Source organism: Mercurialis annua, linkage group LG3, assembly GCF_937616625.2.
Source record: "Mercurialis annua linkage group LG3, ddMerAnnu1.2, whole genome shotgun sequence".
Taxonomy (NCBI): Eukaryota; Viridiplantae; Streptophyta; class Magnoliopsida; order Malpighiales; family Euphorbiaceae; genus Mercurialis; species Mercurialis annua.
The window spans coordinates 64680843-64687624 of record NC_065572.1 but is presented as its reverse complement, the minus strand read 5'-3'; the positions used below and the strand labels follow the sequence as shown (position 1 = coordinate 64687624).

General features: G+C 36.4%; 1 long non-coding RNA gene across 1 annotated transcript; it reads left to right on the top strand.

Annotated features, from left to right (window-relative positions):
- Positions 1–2633: 2633 nt before the first annotated feature.
- On the top strand, positions 2634–4904 carry LOC130015211 (uncharacterized). The gene is made up of 3 exons (XR_008790272.1): positions 2634–2878; positions 4194–4266; positions 4671–4904. It is a non-coding gene; the product is annotated as an uncharacterized LOC130015211 (long non-coding RNA).
- The last annotated feature ends 1878 nt before the right edge of the window (positions 4905–6782 follow it).

Sequence of the window (6782 nt, the reverse complement as noted above, 5' to 3'; positions counted from 1 at the left end):
ACCCCCCGGTTGCAAGACCATAGGTTGTAAGTGGATTTTGAAAAAGAAAATGAAACCTGATGGCACAGTTGATAAATATAAAGCTCGGCTAGTGGCTAAGGGTTATAGACAACGTGAAAACGTTGATTTCTTTGATACCTATTCACCAGTTACTAGAATAACATCCATTAGAGTGCTGATTTCGATCGCTGCACTTTATGATTTGGTAGTACACCAAATGGATGTTAAGACCGCTTTTCTGAATGGTGAATTGGAGGAAGAAATTTACATGGACCAACCTGAAGGTTTTGTGATACATGGACAGGAACAGAAAGTGTGCAAGTTAGACAAATCCTTGTATGGTCTAAAACAGGCACCTAAGCAATGACATGAGAAATTTGATAATCTTGTCATCTCAAATGGTTTTAAAGTGAATGAAAGTGACAAATGTATATATTATAAATCTGAGAATGAGCTTTGTACTTTCATATGTTTATATGTTGATGACTTGTTGATTTTTGGATCAAATATTCATGTTGTGAATGCTGTGAAATCAATGTTGGGTGCCAACTTTGATATGAAAGATCTAGGTGAAGCGAATGTCATTCTTGGCATAAAAATAACTAGATCTGAAAAAGGAATTTCTTTAGATCAATCTCACTATGTTGAGAAGATTCTAAAGAAATATAACTACTTCGACTGTAAACCTGCATGTACACCTTATGATCCAAGTGTAAAACTTTTTAAGAACACTGGTGATAGTGTACGACAGTCTGAATATGCGAGCATCATTGGCAGCCTTCGATATGCCACTGATTGTACTAGACCCGACATTGCATATGTCGTTGGATTACTGTGCAGGTTTACTAGTAGACCTAGTATTGAGCACTGGAATGCTATTGAAAGGGTAATGAGATACCTTAAAAGAACCATGAATCTTGGACTACATTATTTGAAGCATCCTGCTGTACTTGAAGGGTACAGTGATGCAGATTGGAATACATTGTCAGATGATTCCAAAGCAACGAGCGGCTATATTTTTAGTATAGCTGGTGGAGCTGTTTCTTGGAAGTCAAAGAAACAGACGATTCTGGCTCAATCTACGATGGAGTCAGAAATGATAGCACTAGCTGCTGCTAGTGAAGAAGCAGGGTGGCTAAGAAGCCTGCTAGCTGAGATTCCTTTATGGGAAAGACCGATACCAGCTGTGTTGATCCATTGCGATAGTACCGCGGCTATTGCAAAAATTGAGAACCGTTATTATAATGGTAAGAAACGACAGATACGTCGTAAGCACAACACTGTTAGAGAATTTATCTCAACATGGGCTGTTAGAGTGGATCATGTACGCACTGATGATAACTTAGCAGATCCTTTGACGAAAGGAATAGCTAGAGAGAAAGTTCATAAAAATTTCAAGGGAATGAGACTATTGCCTATGTAATGAATCATTCATAATGGTAACCCGACCTAACTGACTGGAGATCCCAAGAAATAGGTTCAATGGGTAATAACAAGTTATGAATGATATGAGCCAGAACATGCAAAATTGAGGCATGATTCCTGAAGCGATTAGAGGATGAGTTAATAGAATCTCTTAATGAAGTCTATACTCCATTTGGAGTGGAGTACCTAGCTACGGGAGTACTCTTGATAGCTTCACCTTTGTGAATGTGAAAGTGGGGCCGCTTTCTATGAAATTAGAGGCAAAATTTCTAGAGCGTTCACTAAACTGGGATAGACGTGCATGGCCATAAACGCACGGGCTTTTGAATACACTCTTAGAAAAGGTTGTGTGTGGTTAGATGTCCGAGATAGAGTTCAAGACTACGAGTCACTCTTGTTGAATCAGAATCTAACACACTACGCAAAGGTTCAAATCGAAAGATACCTCTGCTTAAGCGCAATCTTACTGGATCAGAAATTGCTCGAGAAATTATTTTTAAAATTCAAAGTGGGGGATTGTTGGTACAAAAAAAATTGAATCTGAAAAGATAAGGAAAAGAAAAGTGCTAAGTGAGAGTAAAGAGAGTATTGTGAAAATCCCACATTGCTTAGGAGAGCTCATTTAATTGAGCTTATAAGGGTGATCTCTCACATTTGGGTTTGGGTGTAATATCCCGTAAAATTTTAAAGTTTAAATTACGAGTTCCGGTAACATTCTAATTGTTGTTCGTAATTAAATTGTTTTATGTGTTGATTCGGAAATGGTTTAATTAAAGTCCGGGTTTTAAAAAAATAATTATTTAAAAAAAAAAAAGTTTCAGGTCGGGTTCGGTCCAACCAGAATCGGTTGGACCAGGTCTCGGTTGGACCAGGTCTCGTTGAACCGAGACCTGGTCTCGTACGAGATGTGCAGGTCTCGTACGAGACCTGCTGCGGAATTTCAGGGGGGCAGTTTTGCCCCCTGATTTCTCTCGATCTATCCGCGTTTTGAAAACACTTTCTAAACCAAATATCTTCACCACACATCAGTCTAGCCCTAGCCGCTTTCCTCATTCAATTTCGCTGAGAATCCTTTCCGAAATCATCAACCAAAGTTTGTCAAAAATCTTCGGTAAGTTGATTAATATTTCAGTTTTGATCAATAAATGACGCCTCCGTTCATAACTGATATCTCACTCGTTTCAGATCCAAATCCAGTTCCGAAACGTTCCAGTCGAAGAAGACTCACGTATCTACAAATTCCAATTTTCGTTTCGTAAAACGGTACGCTATATTTCTCGTATCAATCGCCGCCGTTTTACCGTTTTTAAGAAATTCTGTTTTTGAGTTCTAAATCGATCTTCCTGAATTTTGATTCGTTTGGCAGCCGTTCGGAGGTCGAAATCAATTCCGTTTGTTTCCCGTGAAAGTAGACTCACACATCTACGTTTCTACACTTTTTGTTCGTTAAACGGTACGCTAACGAACCCGTAGTAATCACCGCCGTCTTGCTATAATATTTTGTTTAAAACTGTTTTAATTTTGGGTTAGCTACTGTCAATTTCATTAAGGCTTTTAACCATGATTTTGTTTTCCTTTTTGGGGTTATGATTATGCTAGACTAAGATCAATAGCTTTGGAGTTTAAATCATTAAACTCTTAACAAGTGTTTATCGTTCGTTTTAGGATTCATCGTTCTTGTTTTTTTCGGTTTCAAGCTTTTGGCTTTGGTTTCTCTTATTGTGTTGGCTTGAATCTTTTATTTTGATAAAGTGATTGATTAATGTAAGATTGTTAGATTGTGTTAGATTGTAAGTTTGATTATTAAAGTATTTTGAGATTGATTATCAAAGTTTCATTCAAAATCGGATTCTGTTACTGTAAAGAATAAGTTGGGTTTGATATGGTTGTTAATTGAAGATGATGAGGAGGTGTCCATGTGTGATTGGCCCATTCAAATTCTAATTGGCTAAATGATAACTTTGGTTATCAAGTTTTTGTATCTTAAATCTTTTAGTTCCTAAACTTATCTTTTAACTGTTTAAATTGATTTGATTTTTGATTTTTAATTTACGAAATTGGTTTCGACTTATTAATTAGCGATTTAAATAATATTATTATTTATAATTTGAAATTAATCCGGGCATTAATATTTTAAATTTAAATTAAATATCAATTTAATTATAGTTATACATAAAATTTTATATTGACTATATTAAATAAGTATTGGGGAATTTATTTTATAATATTTGAATATTTAAAAATTAAATTAATAATTATTATTTAATTATTAAATTAATATTTTGGGCTTAGAATGCCTTTGGAATTAAATTTATATTTTAGCTTTATTTGTTATTTAATTAATTGAGATAATTGCCGATAATATTTAATTACTTGAGTTTCAAGTTATTGAGTTCTATTTTGATATTAATTAATATCTTATTTAATATTAATTATAAACTTTGGTTTATAAAATCTGGAATATTGGTTGGGTCGGTTTGGACTTGGGTCACCGACATGTGAGTTTAGCTTGGTAGTTTTGAAAAAACTCGGCTAACTCACTATTTGAGGAATTGATTTTATTTATCAATTAAATATTATTTTAATAATATTTTCGGATTGGATTTAAGTGCGAACTCAGTAGTTTTGAATTAATTACGGCATTACAATTTATTGAGAATTGTGTTTTTCTGTGATTTATCTGGTTATTTAATTGTGCTAGTCCTACGTGGTGTCTAGTGATCTTAGAGTTAGGGGTCGTACGGATTTTAACCTATTTATTATTTTAGACCCGTCGACTGCTCGTGCTTCGGAGTCTACGCAGGGTTAGCTGTTTGCCAAGATCACGTGGATAAGCAAGCAGTGAGTTTGTAGTGCTATTTACCGCTTTATTAAGTACCGCATCGTATTTTAATATTATAAATGTTTGTGAACTGTTTTTACGGATTATGGATCTGGATTGAAACGAGCTACTCGATAGGCTTGTATCGAGACTGTGTGCACCGGTAAGTACTCTGAAAAACGGCAGACTAAAGTCTTGCTTACGCTGGTATATTTATATGACGAGGATTTGTTCCCGTCCACTCTGGGTTTATCGGTATGCTATGTCATACTTACGCTGGGATCATTTCAATACTGTTTTCCATAATCATATTATATTAGTATAAAAATGTTTTGATTTAAGGGCTTTAACTTTTAATTAATGTAAATAGTATTGCGAACTCATCTCAGTATATCTGACCCCGTTGTTTTTCCAAATTTTCCAGGTTTATGATTTGAAAGCTGGTCCACTCCGATTCTTTTGATTCCTCGGAGGTTTTTATGTTATTTAAACTAGTTACTATTTTCGAACACTTAGACCGCAGTAGAACTAGTTTATATGTTACATTCAATATTACACTTTGGGATTGTCGAATTTGATCGACTATTTATTATTAGCATATTTACACTGGAATATTTTATTATTATATTTAAGGCATGCTGTGGAATATTTTCAGCTACTTAAGTTATTTACATTAGAACTGTATTATAAATTGCTAGACTTAGGTTAGAGTCTCGGTTGCCCCCGAGCAGTTTTCTGCAGGTTTAAATGTTTATTTGATTCCCGCAAGACTTGCTACGGGTTTTGGTACAACCATACCCATACCCTAGCGCCGGTCACGATTCATGAAATTGGGTCGTGACATTGGGCCCCAAGGGGTACCCAGTTTTGTGAACGGGCTAGGAGTTAAATCCTACCCGATTTACCACACACGCGCGCGCGCGCCGTCCGTCCGGTCGGTCGGCCGACTGGTCTGGTCTGGTCAGGTCAGGTTCGGTTCGGTTTTAGCACTTAATAAATTTTATTTCTGAAATCTTTTTGTAACAGTTTTATTTTTGAATAAAACACAATCCCTGATTTTTCTCCCACGTTTTGACTCACTGCTTTAATAAATGAAAACGTTTTGATTTATTTTTACCGTTTCAGTTTTCTTATTGCTATAAACTGCTGTCTTCCCCATCAGAAAAAAGATAGTTTTACAGAACATCTATTTTCTTAAAAACAAAACTGAGTTCTTGAGCAATAGAAAGAAAGGTGTAATTGACCGCTGAATACAGTGCAGTATTCATCGGAGTTCGGCTGGTTTATCCTGGGGGCGACGTGGTACGTACGACTGCTTGCACCATCAGAGGCAGAGCCGCGAAACGTCTTAAAGAGAGCGACCTAGTCCGCGACTCAGCCAGAAACACTGTTTGGTAATTTCGTTCCATTTCATAAACTGTTCCAACAATTATGTGTGTGAATGGACATGTATTTGAATATTGGTTGGACACCTCCACTTATTACCAATTGATTTTAAGATAGAATCTAACAATCTAGTTATTAAGACTGTAATTGACAAGACTTTATCTGATGATGACATCACGTTTTATGTCTTGACCGAGCTTGGTTTAGTGTATATGAAGATCGATGCGCCTATTTGTGCCCGTTAGAATCCTCTCTCATTTGAAGAGATCAGTGATCTCCTAGTGTCTCATGAGCCCTACCTTAATCATGTGGAGGCACCACCTTCCGATCTCATTGCCATAAGTAATTATGCTCGTGAGATAGACAACTCACGAGATTCATCATCTTAAAGTTTCGAGAAGAGTGGAGTAAAAAATAAGAATTGGAGGCTTGCTAGGAGAGTGTTTTGAACAAGACACTCCCATTTTGTTTGAAGATTGAAGATTCGAGTTGTGTTTCAAATGATACAATGAAAGTCTCGATCAAAACATGCTCCAAAAAAGTTCCAAGACTAATTTTCATGACCCTGTTTCGTTCGAAACCTATTAGTTCCGTTCGAAATAGTGCTCTATAAATAAGTGTCTCGTTCGAGACGCTCATCGATCAAGAAGGAAAATTTTGGTTTTGATTCGTGGGTTTTGCTCCTTATTCATTTGGAAGGGTTTGGTTTATTTTACAACTCCATCTTAGACATGGATTAGAGTGACTTTTATTCATTATTTAAAAATGATTAAATATGGATGGAACCTTCTTTCAGGCTCTGGTACCAAATTGTTGCAGGTCCTTTCAAAGTTGTTGGGAACAGTTTGCAAACAGCTGTCTCGGATAAGTTTTGTACCATCATGACTACCTGGAAACAATTTAAGTGGGTGATCGGATCTCCCGTTCCATTGTAATAGTCCAGCTGTGGTGTTTTGTAATTCAAAGGGAAAGGTTCGTCTCGAATCTCGGCCGACAACGGGTTTCCAATGTTCAGGAAACTTGTGCTCCTTGGTTCCCTTCTTCTGAATTTTTCTATCTCGGTTCTCACCCTTTCCGTGATTTCTTGCTCTAGGTTTTTCTTCCTTGCTGAGCCCGCAACTGAGCTGTGCACAGTTTCTTCAATTTCTAC